The sequence below is a fragment of the Balaenoptera borealis genome (genome assembly GCF_965194805.1).
Source record: "Balaenoptera borealis genome assembly, chromosome: 16".
Classification (NCBI taxonomy): Eukaryota; Metazoa; Chordata; class Mammalia; order Artiodactyla; family Balaenopteridae; genus Balaenoptera; species Balaenoptera borealis.
Genome location: NC_138872.1, coordinates 22,524,190 through 22,546,079, shown reverse-complemented (window position 1 = coordinate 22,546,079; position 21,890 = coordinate 22,524,190). Strand labels below are relative to the sequence as shown.

The window sequence follows — 21,890 nt, the reverse complement described above, 5'->3', positions numbered from 1 at the left end:
AGAGAAGAGGCAGGTTGTGCCCCACTTCCCACCCCTTTGGAGTGGAGAGTCAGATACCAGCCGGGTCCTAAAGGAACAGTGAGCCCAGTGGCCCAGCCCTGAGGATTCCTTCCATTGTCACCCGTTCCTTGAGCACATAGTTGAGCCCTTGCCCAGTGCCAGGCGAATGGCTGTGTCTGGTCCCCACAGCATCCCTGCGAGGCAGCAGTTCTGGCCCCATTTTACCAAAGAGGAAACTGAGGCTCAGAGGAGCAAAAAGGCTTGCCCAAGCCACCCAGTGCATGGATTTGGACCCAGGGCCTCCTCAGCACCGCAGGCCTGCCCTGCCTCCTCTGGGCTGAGCCCCACTCTGCCTCCTGCCTGACCCCTGACCCCTCCTCCAGCCCCTCCCCACCGCTCCTCTCTGGGCAGCGTGAAGGCCAGGAGCCTCCTCTGGGAAGCCACCCCGCCCCTAGCCCCACGGGTTTCTCCTCTACCTCCATATTATCTGTGTGACTTTGGTGAGTCAGCTCACCTCTCTCTGCCTCAGTTTCCCCATTTGAAAAACAGGCCTGATGGCAGTATCCACATCACAGACTTGTTCTAAGGATCGAGTGTGGCACTATGTGTGATGCTCTGAGCAATGCCAGCACGTAGTAAACGCTCAATAAATGTTAGCTGTTTTATAATTTGTTTCAACCTGGGGAGGAAGGGAATCACAGCCCCATTCTCCAGATAGGAAAACTGAGACCCAGAGAAAGGAAATAGCATCCACCAGGCCACAGGGGGATGTCACAGCCAGAAGGTTCCTGTGGCACATCTCACTTTCCAGATGGGGAAACTGTTCCCTTCCAGGACTCAGTTTTCTCATCTGTGCAGTGGGTCTGTGCATATTTGGGGGGAGATAGTTACATCACATTGTACCAATGTGGCTCTTCAGTCCTCAGCCACCCTAGGGTGGGGGTCAGAAGGATGTAGGGGCTCTTTTTCTGTCTCCTGTGCCCTGTGGGGCTGTGCCCTGTGTTCTCTGGCCCTGAGTTATGCCAAGTCCCCAAGGCTGGGCCTGCCTAGGAAGCTGAACCGGGCCCTGCCAGGCCTTCTGGGTGCCCTCTGGCTGCCACCACCCAGGTCCCACCACATCACCTGGTCACCTGCCTCCTCTGCTCTGTGCCCTGGGCAAATGGCTTCTCTTTTTGAGCCTCAGTTTCCTTATCTGTGAGATGGGGGCAGGAGTCTTTTCCTCACAGGACTGTTGGGAAGATGTGATAAGCTCATTCCCCCCACATGCCTGCCCATGTCGGGCTTATAGAAAGTGCCCAGTCCGTGGCTACGGTCGCAAGGATTGGCAGGGTTCTGACTAGCAGCAAGGGGAGCAGCATTCCAGGCAGAGGACCCGGCTGAGCAAAGGCTGGGAGGTGGGATGGTTTAGGGAGCACCCCATGGGTGGGTGGGGGAAAGTGGGAGAGGACCCCCCCACCTTCCAGGATTTGGACCAGCCCTGAGGGAGGTGGGCAGGGTGTCAGTGCCGACTGGGGTGGTGTCGACCTCCCCACCCTCCAAACTTTAGATTTCCTTTCTCAGCCTCGGGAGCAGCCACCTGCCCTCCCCACCCCCACCCCTGCCAGGTGTTCCCGGAGGCCCTGGAACCAGATGAGCCACAGTTCTATTTGGGGACAATTCTGCTGTTCCCGTTTCTCTCCTGTGCCCTAGTTTCAGAAACGACGTGGGTTTGGTTACCAGTTGGCCGTTGGTGGAAAGCCCTCTCCCCCACTCCGCCCCTACCTTAGATCTGTGGGCAGTGTGGGCAAAATCGGACTCAGTACTGCCTTTGGGAGCTGCTCCTGGCTTCTGCCCCTGGGCTCTCCAGGCAGGGAGTTGGCAGCTGGACTTTTGATTACCTGCTGGTGAGGTCTGGGCCTTGTGCTGGGTGCCGGGGACCCCAAAGATTCACTCTGGGAGTAGCCTACAACCTGGGGGAGCCAGACACAGACCCTGATCATTGCCCTACCATGAGGTAGGCGCCATATAAACTGGGGCAGCTATTGTGGTGCCAGAAGGGCTTTGCAGAGGAAGTGATACCTGGCCTGAAGCTTAAAGGGTGAGCAGGAGCTCATGAGAGGAAAAGAAGGATGAGGGCCTACCAGGAAGAAGAGACAGCATGAGCAAAGATCTGGAGGTGGGAAAGAGCCTGACGTGTGTCCACGTAGCTTGGGGAGGTGGGGAGCGGCAGGTCAAGTACAAGGTATTTAGACGATGACTCAGTTGAACAGGCAAGGCTTTGGCCTGGGGCTGCTGGGAGCAGGGCAGGCCTCCTGCTGAAGGTGTAAAGAGAGGACAGAGAGAAGGATCAGGCTGGGCTCAGGTGCTCAGTTACTGTTGCCAAGTGAAGGTAGCCCACAGAGGCTGGGGTTCAAGATAAGGATCAAGAGCCCCTACCTGGGACAGAAGGTAGGGGCTGGTCTGGGGTCTTGGAGGGAGTGGGTCAGGGAAGACTTCCTGGAGGAAGCGGTACATATGACATACCTGGAAGAATGGAATGGTTCTCTGGGAGCCGGTGGAGCTTCAGAAAGGCCTGAAGATGCAATGTGAATAGTTGCTCTTATTGGAGCTCAGAGGAGCGGTAGAGTTTGGCCCTGAGAGGTGGCTGGTGCCAATCAATGGAGGGCTGGGAGTACCTGCCTGGGGAGACTACACACTGCCCTTGGGCAGCGAGGAGAGGCACAGAGGAGGGGGGGTGCAGAACTGATTTGTCTGGTGCTGTGGGTAGTGCCCAGCTGAGGGTAGGTGCCCCGTCAGCAGTGTGGCTTTGGTGAAGTGGCTCTGGTGACTGCCCTGAGGGCAGATGGGCCTGGAGAGAAGGTGGGTGGCGGCCAGGCAGGTGGCAGGTCTGGGACCGACAGGGGAGCGGCAGGTGAGGGGCGGGGGATGTCTGCCCCCTGGTCTGCCTGCCCGCACAGCCTTTCCCTGTGGACGCCTGCCTGGCAGGAAGTGGTGGAGACGTGTTGGGGCCGGCAGACTCCAAAGGCACCTGGTGCACCGGCTGGGCGTGGGGCGAGGCCTCCGGGGTTCAGGGCCCGACCTCCTTCCCTTGTTGGGCAAACTTCGCCAGGGTGGTAGTCTCCTGGTAGCGTGAAGGGTCAGGCATGGTTGCCCACTTGAACCTCCAAAAGGCCCCTCCACCCTGCTGAACCCAGAGGATCTATACTCCAGACTTGGTGAGTTGAGAGCTGTGGCTGAAGACTCTGGTGCCAGGTGGGCCTGGGTTTGAATCCCAGCTTTGCTCTTTGCTGGCCAAATAACTTTGCCTCAGTTTCTATATCTGTAAAAATTCGGCTCGTCCTAGAACCTCCCTCCTAGGGCTCCTAGGGAGGATTAATGAGATTTTAGAAGGCTGTGCCCAATACTGTGTCAGTCCCTGGGATCTGGCTTTGGAGCTGTTGGCCCAGCTGACCGGGGGTGCCGGGACCTGTTGGGAGGCTGAGGGGCAGTTTCCGGTCTGCCTCGGGCTCTCAGCACCGAGGACAAAGCTCCTTTGTAGTGGGACAGATGGAGTCTGGGAGCCCCCCCTCTTTGGGACCAGGGGGCCATCTGCCCCGCCTTCTCACCCAGTTCCCCTGGGGGAAGGAGCTTCCTCAGACCGAGAGGATGGGAAATGAAAGTGGGGTTGTGCAGGAGGAGAGGCTGCAGCTGCAGAGCCTGGCTGGTGAGCTTGGATGCACCCTTCCCTTCTCCAGGCCACCTTTTCAGAGCCCCGGGCATCCCTGGTAAGTCCCAGGCCCACTGTGTGTGCCCTGTTCACTTATCCATCCATCCATCTATCCATCTATCATCCATCCATCCATTCCTCCATTCATCCTTTTGTTCATTTGTTCATTCATTCAGTAATTACCAAGGACCCACTCCATGCTAGGCCCTGTACTTTGGGCCAGTGTCTATTCTGACCAGATGGTGCCCAAGCATCCCAGCTGTTAACTCTTTTGAATATTATGCCCACTGCAGAGTATTCAGCTGTGAGTGAGACAGAAGTGGCCCCTGTCCTCATCAGACATGTAGTCCATACAGTATGTTATGTTATCAGAGCCATGGTCCATGCTGGGAAGGAGAAGTTGAAGGCTCTCACTTGGGCTGGGGGAGGTCAGAGAGGCCTCCTGTGAGGAGGTAGCTTTTGAAATGAGACTCAAAAGAGAGCAGAATTGGCTGGGCGTGTTGCTATTTAAAACGGTGGTCAGGAAAGGCCTCTCTGAGCAGGAGACATTTGAGTAAAGCACCTGAAGGAAGTGAGGGAGTCAGGCAGGCGTTTGTCTGGAGGAAGTATGCTCTGGGTGGAGGGAACAGCAAGTGCAAAGGCTCTGAGGCAGATGTGTATTGGGTTCTCAGGGAAAGGGGAAGTGGCCCGTGTGGGTGGAGCAGGAGTGAAGGGGGTGGGCCTGGTAGTGTCCACTGTAGGACCTTGGAGGCCCCCCGCGAGGACCTTGTCTTTTGTCTTGGAGTGTGGGCTGTGAGGGGTGTTAAGCAGGAGTGATGGGTTCAGATGGACATTTCAGAAAGGCTCTCTGCCTACAATTGGCCAGCCTGGAGGGCTGGATGAGGGGGTGACCGTGGTGGGAGGGAAGGAGGTGGATTCAGGATGTGTTTGGAGGTGAGACTGACAGGGCTTGGAACTGGATTGCATGGGGCACAGGAAGAATCATCCTTCCTCTCTTGGGCTGCTGGTGATGAGGGGCTGAGTCTCTGCCACAGACCACTGGGCTTCTGGTTCATGTTCACTCCCCCTCCCCCTAATCCATCTGGAGGCACGTAGGCCCAGCAGCTTCTCCACCTTTTCCTGAGGGTTGGACTGAGTCTTCCAGTTCCCGCGGCTTTAAACAGCGGTATCCCTTAGGCAAACCTGGCAGGATCCTACCCATTTTACAGATGAGAGAACTGAGGCTCTGAGTCGTACACCCATGGCCTGGGTTACACAGTGGGGGCAGGGTTGGGGCTTGGCCTCTAAGGACTCAGGAGGATCAATGGATTTGGGGAATATGGACCCTGCCATTTCAGGGGGTACCTGAGATTTCTTTCCTACCCTGAACTGTCTTGGGGAGATAGAGGCTGCCCAGGGGTGGGGTGGGGGGCCTGAACTCCAACTTGCCTCAACTAGGCCTCAGTTTCCTCTGCTGGGAAATGGGCACAGTAACAGTTCCTACCTCACAGTGTTGTTGGGAGGACCGGATGAAACAGTGCACGTAAAGCTGGATGCCAGGCATAGAGTTAAGTGTTCAGTGATCAGCACGTATTTTTTTTTTAATTTATTTATTTTATTTATTTTTGGCTGTGTTGGGTCTTCATTGCTGCGCACGGGCTTTCTCTAGTTGTGGAGAGCGGGGGCTACTCTTCGTTGCAGTGTGTGGGCTTCTCATTGCGGTGGCTTCTCTTGCTGCGGAGCACGGGCTCTATGTGCTCGGGCTTCAGTAGTTGCAGCACGCAGGCTCAGTAGTTGTGGCTCACAGGCTCTAGAGCACAGGCTCAGAAGTTGTGGTGCACGGGCTTAGTTGCTCTGCGGCATGTGGGATCTTCCCAGACCAGGGCTTGAACCCGTGTCGCCTGCATTGGCAGGCGGATTCTCAACCACTGCGCCACCAGGGAAGCCCTCAGCAGGTGTTTTTATTATTGTTGTTTCTGTGGGGAGTAAGGACATGTGTGAGTCTGGGCTCTGGCCATGTCTATCCTCAGAGGTGGGCTTTGGGGGCAGGGCTGGAGTCGCCGAGGTGGCCTCTTCTAGATAAATCGGCACCTTGGGATGGAGGGTCCCTGGAATCCATGCCCAGCACTGCTTTCCACCTGGGGAAACGGTCCTGAAAGGGCCACGATTGGCTCAGAGCTGTGCAGCACCGTGGGGCAGAGCCAGGCTTTACACCAGGTTCCCTGCTGCCTTGTCCTGCTCTGGCGCCGACCACTTCCCGGCCTTGCCCTTCTGTCTCGGGCTTCTAGGCTGTGGACGGGTCCTAGCGGGAAGGGATCCTGCCCTTCACAGAGCAGGTCAGGGCCTGGGGTCTGGAAAGGGATCCCCTTACTGCCCAGGAAGAAACCCAAGAGCTGCTTGGGCTGGAACAGTTCCGTCTCCACGGGGCTGGGATTAGTGGGAGCAGCACCGTCCGCTTGCTTAGCTTTCTCCCTCCCTGAGCTGCGGGTTCCGGCTCCGGCAGCACCCCTCCATCTGCCTGCCGTGCCAGCCTGAGCCTGCAGCGCCCGCCCCGCCCTGGCCGCACTGGCAGAGCCGGTTTGAGACCTGCCAGCCCTGAGTGTGTTCGCACCGGGAACACGGGACCAGACACGTTCTGGATGCCCTGGCCCACGGACGGCCCCTGGCTCACGCTTCACTCACTCCTGGCTCATGCAGCAGGCATCCCCGGTACCCATGCCGTGCCTGAGGCCGTGCCGGGTGAGGCTCGGGGTCTACAGCTCTCTCAGACTTGCACAGTGTCCCATATAACCAGGGTGGTCAGAGGCTCTGTCACGGGGACATGCCAGGCAGTGGCAGGAGAGTGCAGTGGTCGGGGCATAGGCTGTGGGGCTGGGCAGACCTGGGGCTGAGGCCTGTATCTCTTTATCTCCTGGGGCCCTGGGTAGGACCCATTCATCCCTCCCTCCCTCCTTTCATCCCTCCCTCTACTCCTCCCTCCCTCCCTCTATCCATCCCACCATCCTTTTCTCCCTCCCTCTCTCCTTCCATCCCTCCATCCCTCCCTTCATCCCTCCCTCCATCTACCCCTCCCTCCCACAAATATTTACTGAACACTACTATGTGCCAGACAATGTTCTAGAGGCTGGAGATACAGCAAAGAACCAACCAAACAAAAATCTGTGCTCTCACAGAGCTGACATTCTAGTGGGGGAGACAAAAACACAACAAATAAGGAAAATATGCATGTGGTCTGTTAGAACGTGGTAAGTGTCATGGGTCAAATGTAAAGCTGGGAAGGCTGGCTGGGTTGTACAGAATGGCTGTGATTAGATAGGATGGCGGGCCTGGGGGTGGGGGGGTTTGGGGGTGGGAGGGAGGCCTCTCCCAGAAGCTCACCTCCCAGGAGGGGAGGGGAGGAGCCACGTAGCTCCCTGGGGCAAGAGAACCCAGGTAGAGGGCACAGCCAGTGCAAAGATCGGAAGGTAGTGGCAGGCTGGAGTGTTGGAGGAACAGCAAGGAGGCCAGGGGAACAGAGCAAGCGCGGGGAGAATGACAGGAGGAAAGGGCCGAAAGATGCAGAGGTGTCCAGGGAGGGCTTCTGGACCCTTCTGATGTTGGCTCTTACCTCCCAGTGAGGCGGGGCCTGCAGGAGGCTTTCTGAGAGCATCTGGCTGCTGTGTGGAAAGCAGACTGGGGGCTGAGGGTGGAGACAGGCGGACCAGAGGGACGACTGCATTGGTCCAGCGAGGGGAAGGGGTGACAGTGGTTGGCCCAGGCTGGGGCAGTTGGTGGGGCGGCAGAGGGTCAAACGTTGTTTTGCATTATTTTATTTCATCTTCCTTTTAAAACTCTTTGTTATAGAAGCATATTAGTATAACAAACCCCATGAACCTGTCACTGAGCCCCAAGCACCACCCATGGCCTGGCCTGTCCCCTCCACACCTGTTCCATCCCACCCCCTTCCTGTGTCATTTTAAAGCAAATCCTGCACGCATGTCTTCCTTCACGTGTAAATCTTTCAGTATGTATCTCTAAAAGATAAGACTCATGTTAAGAAAGTAGCCACAAAACCATAATCTACCTGAAAGAAATGCACAATAGTTCCTTAATATCAGCAAAATCCCCTTCTTCCCCAGATATATTTTGAGGTGAAGCTGATGCCTCCGGGCTTCCCTGTCTTTGCCGTTTTAAAGCGAGGTTCATAACGGCCCCTCCTCCCAGGCTGTTGTGAGATAATCCAGGTAAAATACTGAGCACCGGGCCTGGCATACAGTAGGTGCTCAACAGGTATCAGCCGCTACTCTTATTGGTTAATGGCAAATACTTACGGCACATTTGCTAGGGTCTGGGCTCTGTTCTAAGCCCTTTACAAATATGACTTCGTTTAATCCTCACAACAATCCTTGGAGGTAATTATTATTTTTATCCCTATTTTATAAGTGAGGAAATGGAGGCACAGAGAGGTAGAGTAACTTTTCCAAGGTCACACAGCTAGGAAGGGTCAGAGCTGGGTTTTGAACCCAGACAGTACAACTCTTTTTTTTTGTTTTTTGGCTGCACCGCACAGCTTTCGGGTCACAGTTCCCCGACCAGGGATTGAACCCAGGCTATCACAGTGAAAGCGCCGAGTCCTAACCACTGGACCGCCAGGGAAGTCCCCAAGCAGTACAACTCTTAGTCCCCATGTGATGGAGGCTATGTGAGCCCAGAAAAAGAGAGGTACCTCTCTCTGTTGGAGGGTAGGCAAGGTCAAGTATGACCTGTGGTCAGGCCCATAGGGTGCACTGGAGTTCATGGGGGGCACGGGGAGGTGGGTGGTGAAGCCTCAAGAGAGGAAACAGCATGTGCAAAGGGCTGGAGGCTACAGGGTAATTACGAGTCCAGGGAGGGTTAAGTGGTGGGGAGGAGGGAGCGTGCAGCTGACTCCCCTCCACCCTTGGCCTTGATCCCATGAACAGCCCGTAGGCGCGTTAAGGGTTTCGGCTCTCTTGCTGACCACTGTCCTCAGCCTCAGGCTCGGATGCCTTCTCCCTCAGAGACCTGCCAGAGCCCCCATTTCATGGATGAATAAAGGAAGGCCTGGACCTTCCCGAGGTCACATGTCCAGGGTGGCACCTGCGAGCTTTGAGTGTGGGGGGTTGAGCACAGGGCCGACAGCGTGGAGGGGCCTGGCCGCCAGGTGCTTCTGCCCACCCGTGTCCCTGGACGGAGCTCCTGTGTGGGTGTGGGTGGGGGCGGGGACGAGGGGGCACAGTGTGTTCCCAGAGCAGGGAAGCAGCCAGAGCTGCTGGCAGGAATAGCGGGCACCGTGGGCAGGGGCCGGCTGGCATCTGTCCCCCCAAGGCCTGTCAGCCATCAGCCAGCGGGGGTGGAACCACGGGGGCGGGGCCTGGGAGACATGACCTTGGAGAGGCTGGGAGAGAGCAAAACGTGTCACCTCAGTGTTCCCTGTGGTCACCACTGATGCTGGGGGTCTGTTAAGGAATCCTTGGCATGCCAGGGCCTTTGTCCAGGTGCAGATGCTGAGGCCCAGGAGGGGGCGTGGCTTGCCGAGGTCACATGGAGATTCTGATGGAGGCCTTCCACTTAGCCACATGGTGGCCAGCCCTCATCTGGCCGGGCCAGGTGGTACCTGGCTGGGTCCCTGGGACTTGCCTGGTCTGTGGTCCTTTGGGGCCAGCATCTCCTCTTCTAGCTCCTCCTCAGCCCAGTGCTCCTGGGCCTGGTGCCCCAAGAATCTTATCTTCAGTCCGGGTCCCAGTCCCACACCCTCATTCAAGAGCTGGCCTCCACCTTGCTGTGTGACCTGAGGCTGAGTGCTCCCTCTCTGAATCTCCAATTCCACATCTGTGAAGGGGGAGATCTCACAAAGCTCTCTAAGATCAGGGCTGTGGCCTCCTGGCCTGTGAGCTGCCCTCCCCAACCACCTGCCAGGCTGCCTGGCCTGGATTCTGGGGTAGAGGGTGTCGGGGGGGGGGCGGTCAGTGAAACCTCCCAACCCTGCCAACCTCACCAGCCCCAAAGATGCTCCATGGCAGGAGGACCCAGCAGCCAACTTCCCAGTGCCCTTCCTCTTGGGTGGGGGCCTTGGAGAAGGGAGATAGTGGGTGTGGGGGAGATGGAGGCACCCACAGTGTGCCTGTCTTTCCCCCCATTTTGCTGCTGGAGAAACTGAGGCTACATGACTTAAACTGACCTGGCTCTTTGCCTTTCTCTAAATGGTCCCACCTCTGGGCCTTTGGCCAAGTAATCCCTTCTGCCTGGATCATGCTTCCCCTTCCTCTTTTCACAAACTGCTCAGCCTTTGGACCGCAGCTGAGATGTCCCCTCCTCTGGGAAGTCCACCATGGTTTAGGTGTCTCCTCTGAAGCTGATCACTGTGCTCTGACTGGATCACTGTGGGATGAAGCCTCAGTAACCTCCCCCCGTCCCTCCCAGCACACTCAGGGGCCTGAGAAAATCTTCATGGGCTTCTCTCTCAAATTTTCAGGTCTTTCTGACCTAAATTGCTGGACAGGTCCCTCTCGGGGCCTCCCTCCGACCTCCTCGTGCCTGGGCCAAAAGCCTGCAGCGACCCAGTTAAGCTGGAACCCACTCAGTCCAGACCTGCACATCTGACCTTCCTGCCTCAGGGCCTTTGCACTCCACTTCCTGGCTGGGGCAGCTTCCTGGAGCCGTGTGTGCTCATGTGTAAAATGACTGTGGCCATAGCTTGTTCCAGGGCTGTTGGGAGCATGGAAGGGGTAGTGTGAACCCCAGGTGGGAGGGCATGAGGGGGAAAGGTGTAGGTCTCCACACCGCCATCAGCACGCCCCATTCCACCCCACCAACCTGCACTGGAGCAGCCGATGGTGTTGAGTTCTGGGGAGGGGGCTGAGCTGGCCCTGGCCCTGGCTTCTTCCTTGGGTCCATCCCAGTGGCCCAAGGGGTGGCAGCCCCCCTTCAGGGAGAAGCTCAGAGAGGGAGGAACTTGGCACTTAGCTGCTAAGAGGCGGGATTTTAATCACATCATTTAACCTGTCTGTGCTTCCGTTTCCTCTTCTGTAAAATGGGGTGATAAGAATGGCACATAGGGACTTCCCTGGCGGTCCAGTGGTTAAGACTCTGTGCTTCCCTTGCAGGGGATGTGGGTTTGATCCTTGGTCGGGAAACTAAGATCCTGCATGCCACACGGTGCGGCCAAAAAAAAAAAAAAAAGTGCTAAATGAATATTAGCTGTTGCTACTGCCGTTATTCTTATTACTGTCATTATTCATATTCCCCTGCTCTGAAGCAGGACTCTCTTCTATATTCCGAAACCACTTGTAGAAAAACACCTCAGTTGAGCACGTCATTCTTTTGAGAGTCTGAAGGAAGAAAGGGAATCAGAAGATTCCTGCCTAGTGTGGGAGGCTCCAGGGGAGGCAGGGAAGGGTCACAGCCCCCGCTTTTGGGGTGGGCGTGATGGGCCGGCACCCTCTCCTGCGCTCCTCCAGCCTCAGCTTCCTCCCCTGTGGACACGGGCCAGTGCTGGTGGTACCTGCGCCCTACGGCTGTTGCGAGGAGGGCGGGGCATCAGCTGGGGACCCAGCCTTGGAGGTTCAGAAGGGTGACAGGTTCATTCCGTAAGTGGTCCTTCTTGGGCTGTGTGGCCTTGGGCCAGCCACTACCCCCTATCTTGGCCTCCATTCCCCTAGTAGAAAATGGACTGGCTGAGGGCCCTGCTTAGTCCCTGGTGTAATAACTCCCTGCGAGAGCCCAGCTGGGACTGGTGCTCTTGGGGAGAGGGGCCAAAGTGGCCTGGGGCCAGGAGAGCCAGGATCCCCAGCTGGTCCTCTGCTGTCTTGGATGGTGGCCTGGGCACCTGACTTGGCTTTTCTGAGCCTCTCTCTGTTGCCTTCTCTGGGAGATGGGGCCTAATCGTCCCTGTGAAGCAGGGTCCTGGTGGGAACTAGAGAGCTAAACAATAACAATGGAAATAATAAGGTAGCAGTGGTGGTCGCACCCCCCTTTATCCAGCATGGCCTGCATGCCCAGGGCACACGTGGTTAGCTCATTTGCTTTTGCAACTGTCTGGGGTGATTATGGGTGTCTCCATGGTACTGAAGGAGGCTTTGGTTGACTTGCCCAGAGTTCTCCCATGGGCCACAGCAGGAGCCCCCTTAACCAGGATGCTGCAACCCGCCTGACTGATGGGTGCCTGATGGGGCCTTTTTGCTTCCTCCTCTCCAGAGGCAGGACAGATGGACTCAAATGGGCTGTGTCCCTCCTGCCGCCCAGCAACCCCCCCCCCCCCCCCCCCCCCCCGCCTTCCTCACACAACAACCACCACCCACTCCTCCCACCCCGGGTTGGGCCGCTGTTATCAGGAAACATTCCTGGACTGGCTGAGAACAGCTTCCACCTTGGGTGCTTTTTGAGAAGGGATGTGACTGCTGATACAGGCCCTGGCAGTGGCTCCCTGGGGGGATGGGCCCTGGGACCTGAGGCTACGGAGCCCAGGCAATCCGAGTCTGCCTGCCGATGCTGTCTCTTATGAGCCGTGTGACCTTAGGCAAGTAACTTGACCTCTCTGGGCCTCAGTTCCCTCATCTGCAAAATGGGGCTGACTACACAGGGCTGCAGAGGGTTCACCTGGGCTCAGAGATGTAGTGCACTTCTCAGCATGGTGCCTGGCACACAGGAGTCTCTCTACCCATCAACCAGGTGCTGTTATCATCTGAGAACCAGTTGTCCCTCCTCTTTGTTGGGGCCCCCAGTTTAGACGGCATCTTTCTGCACCTTCTGATGAGTGCACATTGGGACGGCCCTTGTGGGCTTTCTCTTCTCCAGGCTCGTGGGACATGGGAAGGGTGGAGCTGGGAGTGGACCTTCCCATAAGTTGAGAAGGTGCTGTGTGACCTTAGGCAGCCTCTCTCCCTCTCTGAGCCTCCTTTTCCTGGTCTGCTCTATGAACAGTTGGACCTGGGTGAGGCTCTGCCCCAGCCCCTTGTTGTCTTCACACTCTCTGTAATTCCTCCCTTCGATGGTCCAGCTACTTGGCTTTGTCTGTCTTTCCTATGACAGTGTCTGGCGCATAGTCGGTGCTCAGCTGAGCTTTGTTGAAGGAGCCAGGGAATGCACGACTGAGCGAATACCCAGGGCTTTCCTACCTCCAGGCCTTTGCCTGCACAGCTCCCTCTGCCAGAGGCACAGCCCCCAGTTATCTCTATTTGTGGACCTCCTTCTCGACCTTGAAGCCCTTCTCAAATGCTGCCTCCCCCAGGAATCCTTTCCCAGTTCCTCCCAGTTGGAGGGATTGCTGATGCTCTGAACACTTGGTCCAGGGCTCTCTGGTGGCACTTGTTACAATGCACATTGGTGTACGTAGTAACGTATTAATAACCAGCATGAGCCAGGCACCTACCACATGGAGTAGGACCACGCACCTACCACTTGGAGCCAGACACAGACACCGTGGGGAGCCCTGTGTGTGTGTGCGTGCGGGGCCTTGTCTTATTTAATCCTTCACAACAACTTTGCAAAGCAGATACTATTATTATCCCTCCCTTTGCAGAGCACAGAGGCTCAGAGAAGTGAAGTGACTTCCCAGCTATGAGAGAGAGCGCCAGGATCTGATACCAGGTAAACCTGTCTTTTTTCTTTCTTTCTTTTTTTTTTAAATTAGTTTTTATTGGAGTATAGTTGATTTACAATGTTGTTTTAGTTTCTGCTGTACAGCAAAGTGAATCAGTTATACATACATATATATATATATATATATATATATATATATATATATATATGCACTCTTTTTTAGATTCTTTTCCCATATAGGTCATTACAGAGTTTGAGTAGAGTTCCCTGTTCTATACAGTAGATTCTTATTAGTTATCTATTTTATATATAGTAGTGTGTATATGTCAACTTTTTTCTTAAAAAGGAAAGAAAAAGCATTAACACACACAGTAAAAAGTAATTCAAACAGTACAAAAGAAGGCAGGGAAAAGTAAACCTCTCTGGCACCCAGGTCTCCTTGCTAGAGGCAGCCATGGGGAGGAGTTTCTGGTGTGTTCTTCCAGGGAGTCCAGGCATATGTAAGCATGGATGTTAGAAAAAATAATTTAAAAACCTCAAGTGATCATGCATGGTATACTCAGCTCTACATGTGACTGTTTGCTCTTGACAGTGTGCCTTGGAGATCATTTTGTGCTGCTTCTTTCTTTTTCCTGATCGCATAGTATTCATTGTGTGGATGGAGACCATGCTTTATTTGATTAGAGAAGACTCCTTTTGGTTGTTTCCAGCCTTTTGCTTATTGCAGACCATTCTGCAATGCATATCTTCCATCGTATGCTTAGTGTTCATGTGTGAGGATACCTCTAGGTTTAATCCCAAATTGCAGGGTCCCAGAATGTGTGCAGTTGTAATTTTGTTAGATATGGCCAGATGGTCCTTCGGAGGACCATGGAGGTGGCACTGATGTACCTTCACACCACATCCTTTTCTTCCCTTCGCTCTCACCAACACAGGTTGCTCTAGAATTTGGGGATCTGCCAATCTAATAGATGAACAGTGGCCTCTGGTGTAGTGTTTCTGTTTTTGTTTTTTTTAAACACAGCTTTATTGAGATAGAATTCACATACCAGACAATTCACCCATTTAAAGTGTACAGTTTATTTATTTTGTATGTATTTATGTATGTATTTATTTATTTATTTGAATTTTTATTGGAGTACAGTTGATTAACAATGTTGTTTTAGTTTCTGCTGTACAGCAAAATGAATTAGTTATACATATGTAAACTTTTTTTTAGCTTCTTTTCCCATATAGGTCATTACAGAGTATTGAATAGAGTTCCCTGTGCTATACAGTAGGTCCTTATTAGTTATCTATTTTATATATAGTAGTGTGTATATGTCAACTTTTTTCTTAAAAAGGAAAGAAAAAGTATATGTCAATCCCAACCTCCCAATTTATCCCTCCCCCAAAGGGTACAATTTAATGGTTTTTAGTATAGTCACAGAGTTGTACAACCATCACCACAATCAATTTTAGAACAATTTCATCACCCTCAGAAAGAAACTGTGTAACCCATTTAGTCAGTCTCCACTGCCCCTCAGACCTTCCTCCCTCAGCCCCAGGTGATAACTAGTTTACTTTATGTTTCTGTAGATTTGCTTATTCTGGAACTTTCATGTAAATGGAATCATACAATACGTAGTCTTTTGTGTCTAGCTTCTTTCACTTAGCATGTTTTCAAGGTTCATCCATGTTGTAGCATGTATCAGTACTCCATTCCTTTTTCTTGCCAAATAATATTCTGTTATATGGATATACCACATTTATTTACCCATTCATCAATTGATGGACATATGGTTGTTTCCACTTTTTGGCTATTATGAATAATGCTTCTATGAACACTCATGTTCAAGTTTTTATGTGGATATGTTTTCTTTTCTCTTGGGTCTATATCTAGGAGTGGGACTTCTGGGTCATATGGTAACTCTATATTTAACCTTTTGAGGGACTGCCAGACTGTTTTTTCAAAACAGCTGCACCATTTCACATTCCCACCAGTATTGTATGAAGTTTCCAATTTCCCTACATCCTTGCCAACAACTTGTTGTTTTCTGTCTTTTTAATTACAGCCATCCTAGTGGGTGTGATGTGGTATCACACTGTGGTTTTGATTTGCATTTTCCTGATGACTAATAATGTAGAACATCTTTTCATGCAGTTACTAGCCATATATTTTCTTTGGAGAAATGTCTATTCAGATCTTTTGCCCATTTTTAAGTTGGGTCATTTCTCTTTTTGTTTGTTGAGTTGTAAAAGATCTTTATATATTCTAGATACAAGTCCCTTATCAGATATATGGTTTGCAAATATTTTCTCCCATTTGGTGGATTCTTTTTACCTTCTTGATGGTGTCCTTTGACACACAAACGTTTTTAATTTTTTTTAATAAATTTATTTATTTTATTTATTTATTTTTGGCTGCGTTGAGTCTTCGTTGCTGTGCATGGGCTTTCTCTAGTTGTGGCGAGCGGCGGCTACTCTTCATTGCAGTGTGCGGGCTTCTCATTGCGGTGGCTTCTCTTGTTGCAGAGCATGGGCTCCAGGCGTGTGGGATTCAGTAGTTGTGGAACACGGGCTCAGTAGTTGTGGTGCACGGGCTTAGTTGCTCCGTGGCATGTGGGATCTTCCTGGACCAGGGCTCAAACTTGTGTCCTCTGCATTGGCAGGCGGATTCTTAACCACTGCACCACCAGGCAAGTCCAAACGTTTTTAATTTTGATGAAGTCCAGTTTATCTATTTTTTCTTTTGTTGCTTGTGTCATGACTAAGAAACTATTGTGATCCAAAGTGGGGAAATTTATGCCTGTATTTTCTTATAAGATTTTTAAAGTTTTACCTTGTACATTTAGATTTGTGATCCACTGTGAGTTAATTTTTGTGTAGGGTTTGAGGAAGGTGCCCAGCTTCCTTCTTTTGCCTGAGTGTATCCAGTTATTCCTGCAGTATTCATTGAAAAGATTCTTCTTTCTCCATTTAATTATATTGGCACCCTTGTCAAAAATCAATTGACCATAAATGTGAGTGTTTATTGCTGGACTCTCAATTCTCTCCCATTGATTTATAAGTCTATCTTCATACCAGTACCACACTGTCTTGATTTCCAGAGCTTTGCAGCAAGTTTTGAAATTGAGAAGTGTGAGCCCTCAGGCTTTGTTTCTCTTTTTCAAGATTGTTTTTTCTATTCTGGGTCCCTTGACTGTCCATATGAATTTTAGGATCAGTTTGTCAATTTTTGCAAAGAAGTAGGCTGGGATTTTGTTTGGAATTGTGTTGACTCTATAGATTAGTTTGGGGACTATTGCCACCTTAATAATGCATAGTCTTCCAATCCATGGACATGGGATATCTTTCCATTTATTTAGTTCTTTAATTTCTTTCAACAATTTTTGTTGTTTTCAGAGTATATGTTTTGCACTTCTTTTGTTAACCTTATTTCTAAGTCTTCTTTTGATATTGTAATTTATTTTCTTAATTTTATTTTTGGATTGTTTATTGCTAGTGTATAGAAATACAATTTATTTTTATATACTAATCTTGTACCTTGCAAGTTGCTGAACTTGTTTATTCTCATAATTTTTTTAGTGGAATCCTTAGGAATTTTTATATACAAGATTATGTCATCTACAGATAAAGAAAATTTTACTTCTTCCTTTCCAATCTGGATGTCTTTTATTTCATCTTCTTCCTTTATTGCCCTGGTTGGAACCTCCAGTACAATGTTGAATAGAACTGGTGAGAGCAGACATCCTTGTCTTGTTTCTGAGGGGGAAAGCATTCAGTCTTTCCCCATTAAGTATGTTGTTAGATATGGCTTTTTCATAGATGCCCTTTGTCAGGTTGAAGAAATTCCCTTCTATTCCTAGTTTGGTGGGTGTTTTTATCATGAAAGGGTGTTGGATTTTGCCAAATACTTTTTCTGTATCTACTGAGATTATTGTATAGTTCTTGTCCTTTATTTTATTGGTATGGTATATTACATTGATTGATTTTCAGAAGTTAAACCAACCTTGTATGCTTGGGGTAAATCTCACTTGGTCATGATGTATAATTCTTTTTATATGTTGCTGGATCCAGTTTGCTAGTATTTTGTTGAAGATGTTTACATCTTATATTCATAAGAGATAATGGTCTGTAGTTTTCTTTTCTTATGATGTCTTTGTTTGGCTTTGGTGTTAGGGTAATACTGGCTTCATAGAATGAGTTGGGAAGTGTTCCCAAGTGAAGAATTGGTATTAATTCTTATTTATATGTTTGGTAGAATTCACCAGTGAAGCCACCTGGGCCTGAGTTTTTCTTTGTGACATGTTTTAAAATTGCTAATTCAATCTCTTTACTTGTTTTAGCTTTATTTAAATTTTCTATTTCTTATTAGTTTCAGTAGTTTGTGTTTTCTTATGTATTTGTCCATTTTATCCAAGATATCTAATTTGTTGACATGGCATGGCGTTGTTCATAGCATTTCCTTAAAATCTTCTTTATTTCTGTAAGATTTGTAGTTGTCCTCTCTTTCATTCCTGGTCTTAGTAATTTGAGTCTTCTCCCTTTTTTTCTTGTTCAGAACAATTTTCTTGTTTGTCAATTTTGTTAATCTTTTCAAAGAACAAACTTTTGGTTTTGTTGATTTTTCTCTATTGTTTTTTATCTTCTATTTCATTAATTTCTGCTGTAATCTTTATTTCCTTCCTTTCACTTGCTTTAGGATTAGTTTGCTCTTCTTCTTTTTCTTCTTCTTCTTTTTTTTTTTTTTGCTAGTGTCTTAAGGTGGAAGTTTAGGTTATTGATTCAAGATCTTTCTTCTTTTTTAATATAGGCATTTACAGCTATACATTTCCCTTTAGGTTCTACTTTACTGCATCCCATACATTTTGATAAGTTGTGTCTTCATTTTCATTCATCTCAAAGTATTTTCTACTTTTTTGGGTGGTTTCTTCTTTGACTCATTGGTTATTAGGTGCATTAATTTTCACATATTTGTAATTTCCCAAATTTATTTCTGTTACTGATTTCTAATTCATTTCATTGTTATCAGAAACATACTTTGTATGATTTCACTCCTTTTAAATTTATTGAGGCTTGTTTTATGGCTTAGCATATGGTCTATCCTGGAGAATATTCCATGTGCACTTGAGAAGAATGTGTATTCTGCTGTTGCTGGGTGGCTTGTGTAGTTTTAATGTGATTTATCTTCTAAGTGAGATTGAGCATCTTCTCATATGTTTAAGTACCATTTCATTTGCTGTAAACTATCTGTGGTTATTTTTCTTATTTTATGGGAGCTCATTATATATTAAGGGAAAAAAACCTTTGTCTATCTACAAGTTACAAATATTTTTCCTAGCTTTTGGTTTGTCTTGTGAACTTATGATGTTTATCAAGCCATGCAGACGTTTTAGATTTTTATGTAGATTGATTTATTATTTTAAAAAAGATTTTTAGGTTTTTTGGTCATGTTTAGAAATGCTTTTCCCATTCTGAGATTAGAAAACTTATTCTCCCACCTTATTTTAGAGCTTTATGGTTTTATTTTTGTGTGGTTTAAATATGATTGATCTGGAATTTATAGGCATGTGGAGTGAGATCGAGATCCAACTTTGTTTCCTGATGGCAGATCATTGGTCCCAACTCTGTCTTAAAAATAGTCTAAAAAAAAAAATAGTCTACCTTTTTCTCACTGTTATGAAATGCTACTTTCATAATATATTAAATTTCCATATGTTTTGGGACAATTTTTGGACCCTCTTTTCTGCTCCTTTAATTTATATATATTTTGTACTGATATCACACAGTTTTAATTGTGACTTTATAGTAAGTTTTACTACCTGGTTGGACTATTTTCTCTTCGTTGCTCTTCTTTTTAAGGTTTTCCTGGCTATTCTTTCTTTTTTTTTTCCTAGTTAATTAATTATTTTTTTTGCCACGTTGGGTCTTCATTGCTGTGCGCGGGCTTTCTCTAGTTGCGGTGAGTGGGGTCTACTCTTTGTTGCGGTGCACCAGCTTCTCATTGCAGTGGCTTCTCTTGTTGCGGAGCACAGGCTCTAGGCACGTGGGCTTCAGTAGTTGTGGCACACGGGCTCTAGAGAGCAGACTCAGTAGTTGTGGCGCATGGGCTTAGTTGCTCTGCAGCATGTGGGATCTTCCCGGGCCAGGGCTTGAAGCCGTGTCCCCTGCATTGACAGGCAGATTCAACCACTGTGCCATCGGGGAAGTCCCATTCCTGGCTATTCTTATAATTTACTCATAAACTTGAAAGTTGACCTGCTTAGTTAGAAAAAAAATCCTGTTGGGGTTTTATTGGGATCACATTCAATTTGTAGATTTACTTAGGAAGAATCTATATTTTTGCAATGCTTAGCTTTCGTTTTTTTTTTTTCCGGCCACGCTGCACGGCTTGCAGGACCCCAATTCCCCGAACAGGGAGCAAACCCGGGACCTCGGCAGTGAGAGCTCAGAGTCCCAACCACTCGAATGCCAGGAAATTCCCATGCTAAGCTTTCTTTCATTTTATTTCCTGATTGCTGTTGGTATATAGCTACATTATTGATTTTTGGATATTACATTTAATTTCCTTCTGCTTTACTTAATTCACTTTTTGTTCAATAGTTTTATGGAAAATTCTCTTGGATTTCTCAGATCTATATTGATAACAGCTGCAAGTGATGATACTCATCATCTGTTTTCCAATTCCATTTTATTCCATCCATTTCTTTTTCTTAGCTCATCGCACTGGCAAGCACCTTAGAGCAAGGTTAACTAGTGGACATGCTTGTCTTTTCTGGACTCTTTCCCTGTGAAGTGGCTTTTGTAGGCCTTGGTTGCAATCAACTCTACCAGACAATCTCTCCAGGGCCATGCACAGGGCTTTACACACAGTTGGAATTTTGGACGCCTTTGCTTAATTGTAAGAGTGGTTAGAAAATACAACAAGGATCTGAAGAGACGTCTTCCACAGTGATGATAATAATAGCTATTATTTATTGAGCACTTCCTATGTTCCAGGTACTTTATCAGTATTACCTCATGTTTTCCCCTCAAGCCCAATCATATAGGAGCAATTACACAGATTCCCATTTTTGATAAGGGGTAAACTGAGGCCCCCTGGAGGCTGCATGACCAGGAAATGGCAAGTTGGTATCTGAACCTGGCATTCTGGCTCCAGGCTTTCCATGATGCTTCTTCTTCCTTGGAGGGTCCAGAGATATGGATGGTGATGTCAGAGGTTGACCTCTGACCTGTCTTGCCTCTGTGTTAGGGAGGTGGAGATGGTGGAATGGTGGGGGTGCCTGGGGCAGGGAGGGTATCAGCACAGTGGGGGGGGGGGCACCAGAGGTGCCTTCTGACTGCAGTCTCCTGATCCCCGAGCATCCCAACTCTGCTGCACTCACTTGCTGTATGGCCTTAGGCAAGGTTCTGGCTTCTCTGAACTTTGGTCCCATCTGTAAAGTGGATGAGTTGTAGTCCCTACTTCACTGTGCTGTGGGGACAATTGAGTATCGACTGCATGCAACATGCTCAGTTCTGTGCTTGGCATTCAAGGCCCTGCCACTAACTCTTGCTTCCTCTTGCGTTGCTCCTCTCGTCGCCTGTACTGGTAATAACAGCAAACGACAGTGAGCGCTGTTTATCAAGCACTTATTCTCTGCCTGGCACGTGGACTCTCTCACTTAATTCTCAGATGTTAAGTTTATTATTACCCCCATTTTATTTTTTATTTTTTTATCTGTTTATTATTTGTCATTTTTTTTATACATCTTTATTGGAGTATAATTGCTTTACAATGTTGTATTAGTTTCTGCTGTACAACAAAGTGAATCAGCTATACACATACATATATCCCCATATCCCCTCCCTCTTGAGCCTCCCTCCCACCCTCTCTATCCCACCTCTCTAGGTCATCACAAAGCACCGAGCTGATCTCCCTGTGCTTTGTAGCAGCTTCCCACTAGCTATCTCTTTTACATTTGGTAGTGTATATATGTCAATGCTTCTCTCTCACTACGTCCCAGCCTCCCATTCCCCCACTGTGTCCTCAAGTCCATTCTCTACGTCTGCGTCTTTATTCCTGTCCTGCCCCTAGGTTCATCAGAATCATTTTTTTTTTTTAGATTCCATATGTATGCGTTAGCATACGATATTTGTTTTTCTCTTTCTGACTTACTTCACTCTGTATGACAGACTCTAGGTCCATCCACCTCACTACAAATAACTCAATTTCATTCCTTTTTATTACGCCCATTTTAAAGATAAGGCAACTGAGAGGTGAAGTGACTTGCCCAAGAAGATTTAGCTAGTGAGTAGTGGAGCCAGGATTTAAACCCAGATCTGACTGGAGTCCTCACTCTCAACTCCTAAGCTCCTGGCCTCCCCTCCACTCTTAGAAGAGGTGGAGGTGACCTTCTTCAGAGTCAGGAAGGAAGGAGCGGGTATGACCTGACTGAACTACAGTTTTTTCTGGACTCTTCTGGATGTTGTAAGTATCTGTGCCTAGGGGCACAGCCTAGGCAAAGGCCAGGAGGTGAGAGAGTGTGGTGCCCTCCTGTAGGGGGCCCATGGGAGGAGGCCACAGCCCCAGCTCCACAGGGCCACGTGGACCCAGCTGAAGGGTTTAGGCCTCATCCAGAGGGGGATGATGGGAAGCTCTTGAATGTTTGTTTAAGTCTCATTGAAAAAAAAATCATGACAAAGTAATTTCTAAATGTCAAGTGAC

General features: G+C 49.2%; 1 protein-coding gene across 6 annotated transcripts in view; it reads left to right on the top strand.

Moving 5' to 3' along the window:
- The window catches only part of SRC (SRC proto-oncogene, non-receptor tyrosine kinase), a 56,088-nt gene that overhangs the window by 7,745 nt on the left and 26,453 nt on the right, over positions 1 to 21,890 (top strand). For 4 of the 6 annotated variants that reach the window (XM_082361978.1, XM_082361979.1, XM_082361975.1 and 1 more), the window contains exon 2: positions 13,182 to 13,249. The exons of 1 other annotated variant lie outside the window; for it this stretch is intronic. The gene's annotated coding sequence lies outside the window, so the exon portion shown is untranslated. Of the gene's footprint in view, positions 1 to 3,041; positions 3,195 to 13,181; positions 13,250 to 21,890 lie in introns of those variants that run through there. One more of the 6 variants, XM_082361976.1, reaches the window with a different exon arrangement.